Source organism: Rhipicephalus sanguineus, unplaced genomic scaffold (assembly GCF_013339695.2).
Source record: "Rhipicephalus sanguineus isolate Rsan-2018 unplaced genomic scaffold, BIME_Rsan_1.4 Seq10031, whole genome shotgun sequence".
Classification (NCBI taxonomy): Eukaryota; Metazoa; Arthropoda; class Arachnida; order Ixodida; family Ixodidae; genus Rhipicephalus; species Rhipicephalus sanguineus.
The window spans coordinates 1,189,859-1,206,286 of NW_023614146.1; positions in this window are offsets into that span (position 1 = coordinate 1,189,859).

The following is a 16,428-nucleotide window of genomic DNA, read 5'->3' on the forward strand; positions in this document are numbered from 1 at the left end:
GCTCGGTTTTGATTGGTCTATTGCTGATTAGAATTCGGCCATAGTGAAATCAGCCTGTATGCCCTCTATATCGGCGAGCGTAGGAAGCGTACCTGCATACGCTGGCAAGCAGTTCTGAGCAGTGAATGGAGGCGGTGTCATGTCTAAGGCAGGAAAGAATGTGTAGGCGACGATGTCGGCGAATGCTGCTGGAGTCTGGCCAGAGGCTAACAGGGCGCAGGCTGCGGGGTCAGGAGGCCGCCGACCGCGTTCCATGGCTCGGAAGGTGCTCCATAGAGACGCATTGGACGCCGAAGGCCCAAGTAAGGAGCACACGTCTATCCAACGGCCGCGTTCCAGGTGGCGTTTGTGGCGGCGAGCTGCTGCTTGAAGGCGTTAGGCTTCCAACCGAATGGCACTTGCTGTAGGGTCACGTTTTGACGCTACTTCTGCTTGACGGCGCGAGGCCCATAGACGCAGAAGCTGCAAATCTGGAGCAGGTCGCGATTCATCCACCCATGACACACGTGTTGCTTGAGCTAGTGCCGCACTTAAGCAACCCGAAGGATTCGAAAGAGAGCAAGAGATAGTGCTTTCTGAAACTACCCTGTACTGATCCCAATCCACCATTCGACGAGGCCGGCGAAGGCGGCCAGTTCCGCCCGAATGTAAACCGAGGTGAACTGGGTGGTGGTCGCTACCCCAATGGTCAGGTTCAATTGACCAGGAGACCGCAGTACCGCCTAGCCAGCAAGATAAGTCCGGTGAATGAGGCAACGCGCGAGGGTGATCACGGCGACGAGTGGCTACTGACACATCATCAAGAAGCGTAAAGTGTGCGTCCGTAAATGTATCCAGCACACTTACGCCACGCGCACTGCAATAAGGATAATCCCATGTTGTGTGAGGCGCGTTAAAACCGCCTGCTACCATTATGGGGTATCCAGGATGCTGTCGCCTTAAGTGCACCAAGCATTCAAGAGACATCCGTGCCGCACGACCACTGTGCGGACAGGCGTAGAACGAAACAATGATAACGTCGGTGCGTTGGAGACGAACTAAAACAGCCACCACTTCGTGCCACAAAGTACACCATCACGAAAGGTCCACATGAGTCTGATGAAGAATTGATCGCACATGAACTGCGACCTTTCCAGGGGGAACATCCGGCGTTGAACACCGGCGATCCAACATTGAAGGCGAAGAGTACGCCACATAACCTGGTATGGGTGGCAGGCCATTCGATTCCTGAAGAAGTAGAGCCCATGCACGCAGCTTCCCATATTTGAGACGCTGTCGTAGCTCTCCCACTTTTCCGGCAATACCGCAGCAGTTCCATTGTAAAATGCCTTCCGGTGAATTTGATGTAGACGCCATCATGGATTGAGATTAGCCACGAGGACCGATGTGAGATGCTTGGGTGCTGAGACAGGAGTTTGTGCCGAAGGGGTAGTAGTTGACGCGACGATAATGTATGCAGCGAATGCGTTCCGTCTCGCCGACGCTGGAGCAATGCATGGTGTTGCTTGAGACGCTGGAGTTCCTTTTCAAGGCTAGCAACTCGAGAATCTATCTCGGGCTGATCATTTGCCAAGGTGAGCTGCACGTCTTCTAACACTGGAGGAGCACGTCGGGGTCGCGAACTTGACAACCTAACCACTGCACTATAACTAGGAGTGGCAGAATCATGTGTCGTGGTTGCGGGGGCCACATGAGTATCGTCGGCGTCTAGCGAGGCTAGAATCTCGTAGCGGTTGTGTATGGGAACCGGGTCCATCGATGGATACTCCGAAGTCCGTACTGGTCGCCCAGGCCGGCGTTGGCGAGATTTCTTGGTGGCTTTTAGGGGCGAAGCTCCTTAAGGCGGCACCCGTTCGTCCCTCGTAGTCGTCGTCGTAGTAGTAGTAGTCGTAGTCCGTAACAAGTCTTACGCTTTGACCTCCAAGGTGGTGCCGGTGGGAGATTTTTCCTGTGCGTTGTTGAACAATAAAAAATTCGCAGCGTGCGCGTTAACTAAAAGCCGAATTCTTCTGTCTCTCATTCCCCATTAGCAGCCATTGGCATGTTCCAGTAGGAAACGTTAGTAGAAGTAGAAGTGTAAGTGTTAGCTAAAAGCCGACTTCTTCTGTCTCTCATTCCCATTAGCAGCCATTGTTTACCTCCAAGGTAGTGCCTGGTGAGATTTCTCCTGTGCGTGATTAAGAGAGAAAAGTAACTTTATTGGCACCCGTCAGATAGATGACCGGGTAGAGGCGTCAGCCTAAACCCACACTCATCCTCCCTAACCGTCGACTGGGATCCCTTGGGACGTGGCGGCGGTTAGGGCGAGACCGATGACTTGCCGTTGAGCATTTTCCTCTTCCTTGAGTAGCAAGGACTCCCAGGACTCTCTGCATCTGTCTGGCTCATCATAGTTAGGACAGCTCCAAACCATGTGGACTAAGTCCGCTCTACCATCGCAATGCCTACACCGGGGGCTATACACCGAGGGATGCCACTTGCTCAACAATTGCGGGTTTGGAAATACCCCTGTTTGTAACTTTCTCCACATAACTTCCTCGCTTTTTGAAAGGTTCTTATGCGCTCTCGGGTAAATCTTACGCCCCAGCTTATAATGGTTAAGGATTTCGTTATAAGTGCTCAGTTCGTCAGCGGTCTGTAGGGGTTCCTCGCTTGGGGATGTTGTCGAGACAGCGCTGGAATCCCGGAAAGTGAGACCTCGGGCCAGCGCGTGCGCTTTCTCGTTCCCTCGCAAACCCTGATGAGCCGGTGTCCAGATTAGTGAAACCTGCTCCGCCGGGGGCTGTCCGACGGCTAATATGTGTACAGCTGTGGCAGAGATCCTGCCCGCATCAAAATTTCTGATTGCAGATTGTGAATCACTAACAATAACTCTCACATTCTTTTGAGTCAAAGCCAGCGCAATGGCGACTTCTTCCGCCTCTGTTGCTCCTAAATGTCTGACGCTGCAGCGCGAGGCAGGGCCTCCGTTTTCGCGTGTAATTACGGCTACGTATACTTTGCCTTGCTTGTATTCGGCCGCGTCCGTGTAAATCACATCTTGCCTGCCTTTCAGGCTTTTCTGCAACGCCTCAGCTCTGTCCTTTCGCCTGCTCTCGTGATGCACCGGGTGCATATTCCTGGGCAACGGGAGTATTCTTAGCCTGTCCCTGACTCGCGGTGGGACTTTGCCTGTCTGGTTGGAACACGCCTGGGGCTCAAACCCCAGCCGCTCCAGGATCCGTCTACCAGTCTGAGTGCGCAGCAGTCTCTGATATTGCAATAAAAATTTTGTTCAAAACGCCGTTGATTGATGAAATAAACCAACGAAAGACGCCACATGTTTTGTAAAAGCAGAACGAAAGAACGCCAGATGTTTTTCTTAGAGTGTAGTAGTAGTAGTAGTATATAGCCACCTCGCCCGATCGTCAACGGGCGAGGTGGACCGGCAACGGCGCGAGGACCCTGCCGTACGAGAGTTAAATCACACTAAAAGACATACTTTGCGGGCGATACACTCTAGTGAGCTTTCAACTTTTCGTCTTAATGTACATGATAAAGAAATTATTTCTACGAAAAACGCAAGGCACACCTTGAGCAATATATTTGGTTTTGGGACGCTAAATGGAGCCATGAGGCGATGCGAAGCCGGAGCACTTGCACGATCGCGTTCCGTTGGCTTTCGTTGGGCATGCTACCGACCTCGCGTCGTGGAACGCGCGTCCTCTCTTCCCTCTAGCCTTGCCGTTAATTCTCACAGGGCGAGCGGGGAATGCGGTCGCTCTTGGCGCGCTTTCTCTTTCGCTCGGGAGCGGACTTTTTCCTTGCATTTCACCGATCACAAGTGATAATGAAGGGACCACGTAAACCAACAGTACAATAAAAGTTTGATGTTTAATATATACACGATGTTTCACACTCTTTATATGATGTACTGGGCGCATTTCACGGAAGAGTTTCACGGTTTACAGATGATTCCCTCCGTAGCTTCGCCCCACTCATCATCATTCACCCCGTGGATATGCTGTGATTTTTTTGCTTGGCAGGACATGAGGCGTAAGTGATGTCATGATCATTTGTTCGGCATAGGTCACATCGCAATGGTGCTGATGCTTCACGTTCCATGGTGGCATCCTCAGAGGAGCAAGGGCAGGATGATTTCATGTGGCCTTGTTTGAAGCAGGAGTCGCAGTACACAACAGACGGCTTGAACGGACGAGGGCGCAGAACGCAACCGTAATATAGAATACGTTCTCGAGCGAATGGAGGACCTTGAAGAGTGATAAGACACGTGCGACCACTGCCCATGTAACGGGCAGCCACGATCTTATGTGTAGAACATGACAGTTCCCGCAAGAGCGCTTCAGGTTCTTCATTAGGGTCAACGCCGTTAATAACATAGCGCCTTAGATCAGTGCCACTGGCGAGGTATGCTTGCACAGGAAGGGCATAATCCTCAGTTACCTGTATCTGTTGCTGGTCCTTACGCGTCTCCACAAACGACATAGCAGGAACCCGTACAGTGTTGGGTAACAGGTGTCTCAGCTTGCGACTGCTTCTGCGCAGAGCTGATAGACGGAGCGATCAAGGCGACGGTGAGTTAAGACAAATTTATGTACATATATACAGAGGCTTTACATATTCGGCGCTGGGGCCGACAGCTTATTGGGCTCGCACAACGGTGCGACGACGACCCGGGACTTCTTCGTTCGCTGTCTCTCTATCTCCGCGCAGCTTGGTTCTTTTATAGCCCTGGGCGATCGCTTGCATCAGCCAGGAGCGTGAAGCCTCCAATCAGGAACCGCCGTTGGTCGCTGGCTCGAACCGGATCCGCGGATGAGAGGGCTTGCCGCACGTTGCGGGAGAGATTTCCTTCGGTTGCGTCAGACGCAGCGCCGGAGTTGCCGGGGGTTGCGTAAGACTCCCGCCTCGTTGCATCAGCGGGGTGTTGACGCTGGTTGCGTCAGACGTTTTACCAGCTTGAATGCCTTGTCGAAGCAAGGAAGTTTTGGTTGGGAGCCCTGGCATAACAGGACCCCCGCCGCCAGACAATGCGTCGGAAAGACGAGCTGCTTCCACGTGGCTCGGATGCCGAGCGCGCTCGTTCGCCAGGTCCATCCAGGTTCACCTCCAGGGCCATGGGGACATTTGGCTCCACGCTTCGTTCCGTGAACAGTTCCCAGTCGCCAGGCCGGATCCCGGCTCCAGTGGCTTGTCGCCAAGATGTGTCGACTTGCTTTGCTCGTCTCTTCTGACGATCATTCGTACCAGTACTTGTTGATCGTTCTGCAACTTGTCAAGAACGGTCCGACAACAAACAACACACGACACAAGCAAGTGCCCTCGGTCACCCGACAGAACACTAGACTGACAAGTGCGGCGAGTTGGGCGGGTTGGTAAAGATGCATAACTAGGGACGTTCAGCGCAATAACACGGAGCCACAAGAAAGAGACGCAGACAACACATGCGCTAACTTCAAACCACGTTTATTTGGGAACGCACATGAATATAAATACAAACTCTAATCGCAGCAAGCTCACGCCTCGCTCTCTTACAAATATAGGTCTACAAGAAACATGATGTTTTATCAAGAACACGCCTACAGTCATCAACTAAACAGGGAATCTCGCACGTGTCATCCAGCAATGCCAAATCATTCAGAAAACCCAGTAAATCAAATATACAAACGAAATTACAACACATCACGCACGCCCATCTGACGAATATATGGAACGCACGCGAAATGACGCATCCATGCCGGCTGCGCAAAAAATAATAACCTTAATCTGTCGAGTGCGGCCCTACGAAGGCCTGCTAAGAAACGAAAATTCTTTTTGATGAAGGAGCAGTGATGGTTGGCTCACGCACTTCGAGCCTTGTCTTTCGACAACGTAAGCCTCAGTTATTTCGCGGGTTACTCTCTCCCTGTGACGAAAAAGCACAGAGGTTTCTTTCCACATCGGACTGCAGCCACACTGACGGCTATGCAAGGCCAAATGGGTCGACGGCGCACCTTTCAACGAGCTGTGGTGCTCCCGCAGACGAATGTTGAGACAACGGCCAGTTTGGCCTACGTAAACGTGACCGCACGAGAAGGGGATCTCGTACACCACCCCTTTTACACATGACACGAACTGCATGCCATGTTTCATGGTGCACTCGCCTTTTGCATCCGCTTCCTTTCTCTCACGATGTTGCAGCCTCGGGCAAATCCCCTTCAGCTTATTTTTGGCTGAGAACACCACGTTGACATTAAAGCGCGCCGCCACTCTCTTGAAGCGGTGGGACACTCCGTGAATGTAGGGGACTACTGAGAATGGCCGGCTTTCTTCACTTCTTCCCGCCTGCGCTAGCAAACCACCTGCTCTTACGCTCTTTAGCACCCTTTCACCAGTAGCTGCGATAACCGCGTCAGGGTATCCTGCCTGTCGCAGCTTTCCTGCTTGTTCACTCACGCTTTTGCTCATCAGGTGCGGACAAGACTTCGAAATGGCAGACCGGATACATGAGCAGGCTATTCCGTTTTTTACAAGCCTAGAATGACCAGACTGGTAGTCGAGCAAACCCTTTTGTGATCTTGGTTTGTATTGCCAGCATATCTTCTCAGTGCAAAAAACCAAATGGAGGTCAAGATACTGTAAAGTATCATTCCGGGGTGCCTCGCACGTGAAGGTCAAACCTTGCCCTTGCTCCCTGAAAACCTTCATTATGTCAACCATTTTTCTGCTGAAATCGGTCTTGTCGACAAAAACCAAGTAGTCGTCAACATACCGAAAGACTTTGACCGCCAGATCAAGAAGGTTACTTTGGATAGCCCTGTCTATCTTTGCCAGAAATATGGTACTCAGAATGGGCGCTACACAAGACCCAATACATACGCCAGATCTCTGAGCGAAAACTTTTCCCTTCCACGTAACGAACGTCGCATCCAGGTAGCTTCTCAGCACCTCGAGGAAACCCTCAACCGACACGCCTGAACGAGTGGTGAACGCATGTTCATCCTCTTGATCGCTGATACACTCCTTTACACTCTGTAGTAGAGGGGCCTGCGGTAGGGAGTAGTAAAGATCCTCGATGTCGAGGCTAAATGCCCTTGAGCCTCCCGAGTAGTTTTGCCTAAGAAACTCCACGACCAAGTCGGAATTGGACACCAGAAAAGGATCGTCCACAACCAGCGATTCCAGGTTCCTCTGTAAATACCGGGACACCACCTGTAGCCATGTGTTCCTTTCAGAAATGATGGCACGGAAAGGGATGTCGGGCTTGTGAGTCTTCGCGGTAAAGAAAATCTCTAGAGTTTGGCCCGCTTCTTTCTTTACCTCATCAACCAGTTTACCTAGATTTAGGCTTTTGAGCAGTTGCACTGCTTGCTTCTTTACTTTGGAAGGTTTATCTGACACCTCACGGAAATTTTTCGCAATAGCCTCGTTTCCTTTCTCGGAAAACATTCCCCGAGACAGAATCACGAAGAACCCTTCCTTGTCAGACACTACAGCGGTGAGGCCCGAAGAATGCAAGAAATTAACAATAGAAGACATGACATTTTCTTTCACTCGCCTTGGTCCATGCTTAAGCAGAACATCGGCGCAATCCGCCACACACATAGTCCTGCTGTCCTCGGGCACTCGTTGAACCACCGACCTTGACATCGACACCAGCTCTGCCGGACACAGTGGCGGTTCCACACAGAACTTGGGACCTTTCTGCAACACCTTCAAGTATTTGAGAGGCACATGACCCCCGCTGAGGTTGAGCACCTTGGACTCCGGTGTTGCCGGAGGTTTTCTTCTTGGAGGAAGCGTGGGTCTCACCTGGTTCCACAGCCACTCAGTGAGCTGGTTGCAAAGCTTCAGCCAATGTCCATATTTGTAGTTCACTGGGGATGGGCTTGCCTCTCGTTGACACGTCACACGTAAGCAATCCTTGAGGAATCTAACCTGATGCCGCCATTCCGAGCACAGCATACGGCACAGCCTTCTAGAGTGTCCAGCTGAAGGGCGCAAAACGCCCACGAGCACTTGGAGATCGGGCGGACACGCAGAGGCTTTAGCATACCAAGACGCCGTTCGGGCTCGACATATATATACGGCGATTAGCGACGTGAGAAAGCTGGGATTAGAGAGTAAAACGTTAGAACACATAACAGAGCCCTTCGTACTAGAAATAAGACTGACAAGTGCGGCGAGTTGGGCGGGTTGGTAAAGATGCATAACTAGGGACGTTCAGCGCAATAACACGGAGCCACAAGAAAGAGACGCAGACAACACATGCGCTAACTTCAAACCACGTTTATTTGGGAACGCACATGAATATAAATACAAACTCTAATCGCAGCAAGCTCACGCCTCGCTCTCTTACAAATATAGGTCTACAAGAAACATGATGTTTTATCAAGAACACGCCTACAGTCATCAACTAAACAGGGAATCTCGCACGTGTCATCCAGCAATGCCAAATCATTCAGAAAACCCAGTAAATCAAATATACAAACGAAATTACAACACATCACGCACGCCCATCTGACGAATATATGGAACGCACGCGAAGTGACGCACCCATGCCGGCTGCGCAAAAAATAATAACCTTAATCTGTCGAGTGCGGCCCTACGAAGGCCTGCTAAGAAACGAAAATTCTTTTTGATGAAGGAGCAGTGATGGTTGGCTCACGCCACCTTCTTGATCTGGCGGTCAAAGTCTTTCGGTATGTTGACGACTACTTGGTTTTTGTCGACAAGACCGATTTCAGCAGAAAAATGGTTGACATAATGAAGGTTTTCAGGGAGCAAGGGCAAGGTTTGACCTTCACGTGCGAAGCACCCCGGAATGATACTTTACAGTATCTTGACCTCCATTTGGTCTTTTGCACTGAGAAGATATGCTGGCAATACAAACCAAGATCACAAAAGGGTTTGCTCGACTACCAGTCTGGTCATTCTAGGCTTGTAAAAAACGGAATAGCCTGCTCATGTATCCGGTCTGCCATTTCGAAGTCTTGTCCGCACCTGATGAGCAAAAGCGTGAGTGAACAAGCAGGAAAGCTGCGACAGGCAGGATACCCTGACGCGGTTATCGCAGCTGCTGGTGAAAGGGTGCTAAAGAGCGTAAGAGCAGGTGGTTTGCTAGCGCAGGCGGGAAGAAGTGAAGAAAGCCGGCCATTCTCAGTAGTCCCCTACATTCACGGAGTGTCCCACCGCTTCAAGAGAGTGGCGGCGCGCTTTAATGTCAACGTGGTGTTCTCAGCCAAAAATAAGCTGAAGGGGATTTGCCCGAGGCTGCAACATCGTGAGAGAAAGGAAGCGGATGCAAAAGGCGAGTGCACCATGAAACATGGCATGCAGTTCGTGTCATGTGTAAAAGGGGTGGTGTACGAGATCCCCTTCTCGTGCGGTCACGTTTACGTAGGCCAAACTGGCCGTTGTCTCAACATTCGTCTGCGGGAGCACCACAGCTCGTTGAAAGGTGCGCCGTCGACCCATTTGGCCTTGCATAGCCGTCAGTGTGGCTGCAGTCCAATGTGGAAAGAAACCTCTGTGCTTTTTCGTCACAGGGAGAGAGTAACCCGCGAAATAACTGAGGCTTACGTTATCGAAAGACAAGGCTCGAAGTGCGTGAGCCAACCATCACTGCTCCTTCATCAAAAAGAATTTTCGTTTCTTAGCAGGCCTTCGTAGGGCCGCACTCGACAGATTAAGGTTATTATTTTTTGCGCAGCCGGCATGGGTGCGTCATTTCGCGTGCGTTCCATATATTCGTCAGATGGGCGTGCGTGATGTGTTGTAATTTCGTTTGTATATTTGATTTACTGGGTTTTTCTGAATGATTTGGCATTGCTGGATGACACGTGCGAGATTCCCTGTTTAGTTGATGACTGTAGGCGTGTTCTTGATAAAACATCATGTTTCTTGTAGACCTATATTTGTAAGAGAGCGAGGCGTGAGCTTGCTGCGATTAGAGTTTGTATTTATATTCATGTGCGTTCCCAAATAAACGTGGTTTGAAGTTAGCGCATGTGTTGTCTGCGTCTCTTTCTTGTGGCTCCGTGTTATTGCGCTGAACGTCCCTAGTTAAGAACACTAGACCTAAATAGAATAATATATTCCTAACTACGTTTCTGTCGAAATTTTGTTCCCTCTATATCAAGAGGCACATGTGAGACACAAGACTCTTACAAGCAGAACTCAAAATATTACACGTGTAACAAACGCAATGAAACAGAATTCAAAATAATGTTGGCCCCTTGAGATCACTCAGGACGGAAGCGCTCAGCTGAGGCCGCAATGAGGACAAAATTTTGCCCCAATTTGCCAGCGAAAAACCGAAAGGATAGCCGAAGATGGCACTGATTAGAACGCGCGACTCAGTGCGTCTGCGATCGCGTTTAGCTTTCCTTTCTTGTAACGAACGTTCAAGTTGTGCTGTTAGAGTATCATGCTCCACCTCAGTAACCGGCCGCTTTTGGACGACATGTTAATCAACCAGGTTAGAGGACAGTGGTCCGTTTCGACCACAAACGTGGAACCGGAGACATAACAGGCCAGCTTCTGAACGGCCCACACGAGGCAGGCACATTCCTTTTCAGAGGTACTATATGCCTCTTCCCTGCAGCTCAGTTTTCGGCTTAAATACAAAACTGGTTTTTCGTGACCAGTGTCATCTTCCTGGCACAATATAGCTCCCATTCCGCGATGACTCGCGTTACACTGAATGATAAAGCCCTTGGAAAAGTCGGGTGCCATGAGAACGGGTTTTTCGCTTAAGGCTTGTTTAAGCTTGCAAAACGCATTCTCTTTCTCCGAGTCCCATGTCACTTTAACTGTCAACGTGGCTTTTTGGGCTAGTTGGTTATATGCTTCAGAATGGGGCATAGCGCTAACACACACGGACGAGGAAGAGACAACAGGACAAGCGCTAACTTTCCACTGATCGTTTATTTTCGAAAGCAACAGTATAAATAGATCCGTACGCAAAAGTTCTACTCATCGCACATGAAAACCTGCCGCGTCAAGAAAGGCCAATTCATTGGCCGTCAGCGCCACCGACGGGCAGCTGACACAGCTATCACCGGCTCTCGCGATCATGGCGGCTTCCACAATCTCTCTGGTAGTCTTATCGGCATTCCTATATACTACTGTGCACTCCTTAAACAACGCTTCACACCCACAGTCGTTACAATGTACAGACACGTGCCAATCACGATAACGGCCCAACTTCAGCTTATGTTCCCTTAGCCTATCATTCAGGCATCTCCCCGACTGCCCAAAGTAGACCTTGCCGCAAGAAAACGGGAACCGATACACTACATTATTTACGCATGGAACAAATGGATACTGATGTTTTTTCACACATTCCAGACCCACTTTACCTGGCTCCGACTTTCGAAGTGCGTCAGTTAGAGGACTGGCAATGGTAGAGTAGTTTTGCACATAATGCTGATAGTATCCCGCTAGCCCTAAGAAAGCCCTTATATCAGACTTGGTGGTTGGTCGTGGATAGTTCACGACGGCGGCTACCTTGATCTCTGAAGGTCGACGCCGGCCACGCCCCACAACGTGTCCCAGGTAAGACACCTCGCCGCATCCTAGGTGATATTTAGCAGGTTTCACTGTAAGACCCGCTTCTTTCAACTTGTTCAGCACGACTCGTAAATGTTCTACATGTTCGTCCCAGCTGTTCGAGAATACGGCAACATCGTCGAGATATGGCAGTGCGAACTCGGACAGGTCATTAAGAACGTGGTCCATTAGACCCGAAAAGCAATAAGGCGCATTTTTCAGTCCAAAGCTCAGCATAAGTGGACGATACGTTCCGAATGGAGAAACAAACGCGGCGTAGCGGCTAGCACGCTCGGTAAGAGGGACCTGCCAATAACCTCGCACGAGGTCTAGCGTGGAAATGCAGTTTGACTTTGACACTGTTTCCACCCTTTCCTCTAGATTTGGTATCGGATAGGTCTGGTCTCGAGTTATGGCGTTAAGGCGCCGATAATCGATGCATGGCCTAGGATCCTTTCCCGGCACTTGAACCAATATTAGAGGAGATGTATAGTCACTCTCACCCGGTATGATGACTCCCAACTCAAGCATTCTATCGATTTCCTCTTTCATGATCTGCTTCTGCACAGGGGAACATCGATATGGCTTACTACGGATTGGTTCCTCACATGTTAGCTCGATGTCGTGCTTAATAACCGTCGTTTTTCCGGGACGGCTGGAAAACACGTCTTTAAACTCAGAAACAATCCTTCTCAAGTCCTCCTTCTGGACTTGACTTAACCTTGGCTCCAGGTTCAACTGTTCCAACATCACCTCTGAACCCCTTTCGGTGACATCGCTAGAAGTCAGAATTTCTGCTCCTTCCTCCTCTGAAGCATTCAACAGCAGATTTACGACCGCCTGACGTTGAACGTACGGTTTCATCAAGTTGCTGTGATAAATTTTGTTAGACCGCTTTCCTAATTTCACTTCGTAGTTGATATCGGAAAGCTTCGATATTACTTTAGTGGGCCCCTCCCAATGAACCTCAAGCTTGTTCTTCTTGGAAGGCCGTAGCAACATTACCTGACTTCCCACTTCGAAGGTACGTTTTTTTGCTGATTTGTCGTAATATTCTTTCGACAATACTTGCGCTGCCTTCATGTGGCTCTCCACAAGATCTTTTGTTTTTCCGAGCCTCTGAAGGAGGTCGATAACATAAGCAACTACACTCGGGTCCTCATCACATCCCTCCCAGGATTCGCGCAGCATTCGCAAAGGTGTTCTTAAGCTCCGGCCATATACAAGTTCTGCGGGACTAAATCCAGTGCTCTCATGAGGAGCAGACCTCAAAGCAAACATGGCGGGAGGAATACATGCTTCCCAGTCGCATTTGTGCTCATAACAAAGAGCTCTCAGTATACCTTTCAGAACTGAATGCATACGCTCTACCGGATTAGATTGTGGGTGATGGATCGAACTGTGCACCACCTTGATTCCACATTTATCCAAAAAGGTAGAGGTAAGGCAACTGGTGAAAACGCTGCCATTGTCGCATTGAATTTCAGAAGGAAATCCGACACGCGCGAATATCGAGAGCAGAGCGTCCACGACGTGTGGAGAATTGAGCTCCCTAAGAGGTACCGCTTCAGGAAATTTCGTTGCTACACAGAGGGCAGTCAGTATGTATCGACAACCTTGTCTTGACTCCGGCAATGGCCCAACAATGTCGATAACTAGGCGCCGAAAAGGTTCTGTTAGAACTGGCACAAGCTTCATGGGCGCCTTCCACTTGTCCGTGGATTTCCCCACCCTCTGACAAGTGTCGCAAGAGCGCACAAAGTCTTCGGTATCTTTCGTAGTAGAACAGCGCCGGCGAAAACAACAGACCAGACGAGGAGAAGGACACGTAACTCAAGGCACACTAACAACTGAAAGTTTATTCGGTATCGGCAGAGAATAAATACTGCCTTCACATGAATAAACAGAAGAAAGAAGGTTACAAAAGCTATGACACTGTATCACGTGGTCACTCCTACTGTGCGTGCAAAACGGTTCCTGAAAGAAATCTGACATCCTTCTCTGAAAGCAAAACAGAAGGCATGCTGACACAAGATTCCCCGAGCTTTTTAATCTCTAGGGCTTCAACAAAACCTCCCTTGTTAACCTGTCAGCTGACTTGTACATGACGCCAGTGCTTTCAAATCGAGGTACGCTACCGCAGTCTCTGCAATGGATACCTAGATGCCCCGATACCACTTTCGTTGTGTTGTACTTGTGCTCTTTTGTACTTGTGCGAAAGTGGTATCGGGGCATCTAGGTATCCATTGCAGAGACTGCGGTTGCGCACCTCGATTTGAAAGCACTGGCGTCATGAACAAGTCAGCTGACAGGTTAACAAGGGAGGTTTTGTTGAAGCCCTAGAGATTAAAAAGCTCGGGGAATCTTGTGTCAGCATGCCTTCTGTTTTGCTTTCAGAGAAGGATGTCAGATTTCTTTCAGGAACCGTTTTGCACGCACAGTAGGAGTGACCACGTGATACAGTGTCATAGCTTTTGTAACCTTCTTTCTTCTGTTTATTCATGTGAAGGCAGTATTTATTCTCTGCGGATACCGAATAAACTTTCAGTTGTTAGTGCGCCTTGTGTTACGTGTCCTTCTCCTCGTCTGGTCTGTTGTTTTCGCCGGCGCTGTTCTTCTACGATTATGAACCAACTAGCCCAAAAGTACATTTTGACTCGGTATCTTTCCAGCATTTCGGCCAGTAAAACTCAAGGGAAATCCTAGCCTTGGTCTTCTTCAAACCGAGATGCCCTGCCCACGCGTTTTCGTGCGCAAGTTCCAACAGCTGGCGACGATACTTTTGCGGTATCAAGAGTTGCTCATACCTGCGACCTTGTACATCTGTGTAGCTACGATACAATAGCCCAGATTTCTCATAAAAAGAAACATTCTTTTTCTTTACTCCCAATTTTACGCTTTCCATTAGCGCTTTTATGGAGATGTCTTCACGCTGCTCTCGAATGAGCGTTGCTCGATCAACCCTCGACAGCTCACACCAACTTTCAGCTACAGGCTTGAGCGTATTGCCCGCCTCGCCCAACGGCGCCACTTCGGTTTCTCCGCCGACGGAGATGACGCTACCCGCTTCCGCTGCCGGCGGCTCGAGTAACCCACCCCGAGAGTTTTCTGTCCGAGGCTCGCTCGACTCGCTGCCAAGGTCACGCAGCTCGGCCGCTTTTGCCGGTGGTGGCGTACTACATGGAACGAGATCAAGTTCCTGTGAAAGCTCCCGCGCTTGCGATCGCCTGAGGGCCATGTACGCAACGCTGGGAAAGAACGATTTACCCTGCTCTTTGAGAAGCTGCTCCGAGTTGTTCGAAAAAAGATAAGGAAAACAATCTGGGAGAGCGGCAGACACAGCCGCTTCGGTGTGAAGCTTACCGAAAGAGCCTTCAATGATCACTGTAGCGATCGGTAAGCAAGTGCTCTGCTCCTCGGCGACCTGCCTGATCCATGCGCATTCTCCTGTCAAGTCGTTCGGAGACACTAATGCAGGATGGACAACGTCCATAGTTGCCGCTGAGTCTAGAAGTGCTCGACACGTTTTCCCATTGACGCTAATCTCCTGAATATACGGTTCTAACAACCGCATGTTCTTTTCTGATTCACGGATCGTTGCGAAAGCAACCTTTTGTTTACAATTTACCGCGACGTGCCCTTCTTTTTTGCAATTGTAACAGATTAGCGGCTTCCGTGACTCAAACGCCCGTGTAGTATCAGTGCGCTCTTTGGGAAGCTCACTCGACTTCTGCGCTTCCGTTTGCCCTTCCCTCACAGTCTCCTTCGTAAAAGATGGGTCTTTTCTGAAATTACGGTGCGGAGCAGGTTTCCGGTCATCAGGTTTTTTTGAAAAGCCCTCTTTTCTCTCAGCTTTTTCAACACGCACGGCCCTACTGTGCAAGTTTCTACGAGTGTAGTACTCTTCAGCTAACTCTGCTGCCTTGTTTAGCTGTACTTCTCCAAGCTTATCCTGCAACCAAAGCTAGACATCATCCTCGATACAGCGGTAGAATTGCTCCAATGCTATGCACTCTACCACTTCATCGCGATCGTCATAGACATCTTCGCCCTTGAGCCATTCAATTAAATCGGCTTTAACACGAAACGCGAAGTCAACGTGTGACTCATTCCCCCTTTTTGCATACCGGAACCTTTGCCGGAAAGCCTCGGGTGACAATTTATATCTTCTCAAGAGAGCCTCTTTAACCTCGTCATAGCTCTCAAACGCCTCCCTCGACAAACACGTTATCACGTCGGATACTTCCCCGGGAAGCAGAGCTAACAGGTTCTGTGCCCAAAGAGACCGCTCGATGCCATTTCTATCGCAGACGTGTTCGAACTTTACTAGATACTTCGCCATGTCCTCGCCCACTACGAACGGTGGCAGTTGGTCCCGAATTCTATGTCCACTAGCCTGAACCGTCGCAGAAGCTACGCTAGGCGCTTGCGAACACTGACGTAGTGCCAATTCCATTCTTTTCATGTCGAGGCGCTCTTCGCGTTCCTCACGCTCGCGGCGTTCTCGCCTTTCCGCCTCTTCACGCTCACGAAGTTCTCGTCTTTCGGCCTCCTCACGATCACGAAGTTCTCGTCTTTCGGCCTCCTCGCGGCGTTCTTTGATATCCGCCCAGGCCTCACCGACTTCCGCAGCCGTTACGCCCTCCTTCTGCATGATCTCAAGGATCGCTTGCTTTCGCTTCGCACGGCCGAGAGTAAGGCCAAGTTCTTCACAAATTTCGATGAGTTCCTTCACTTTAAGGTTCTCCATCGTTCACACTAGCCTCTTGCTATTTGCCCTCGTTAGAATCTACTTGTCGTATCCCCTATAAGTCTACTAGAAAGACACGCAAGCAATTCTCAACCTGCCGTGTTTACACCCTCCGCATTAACTTTGGTTTCAAAGCGCTCCGACTT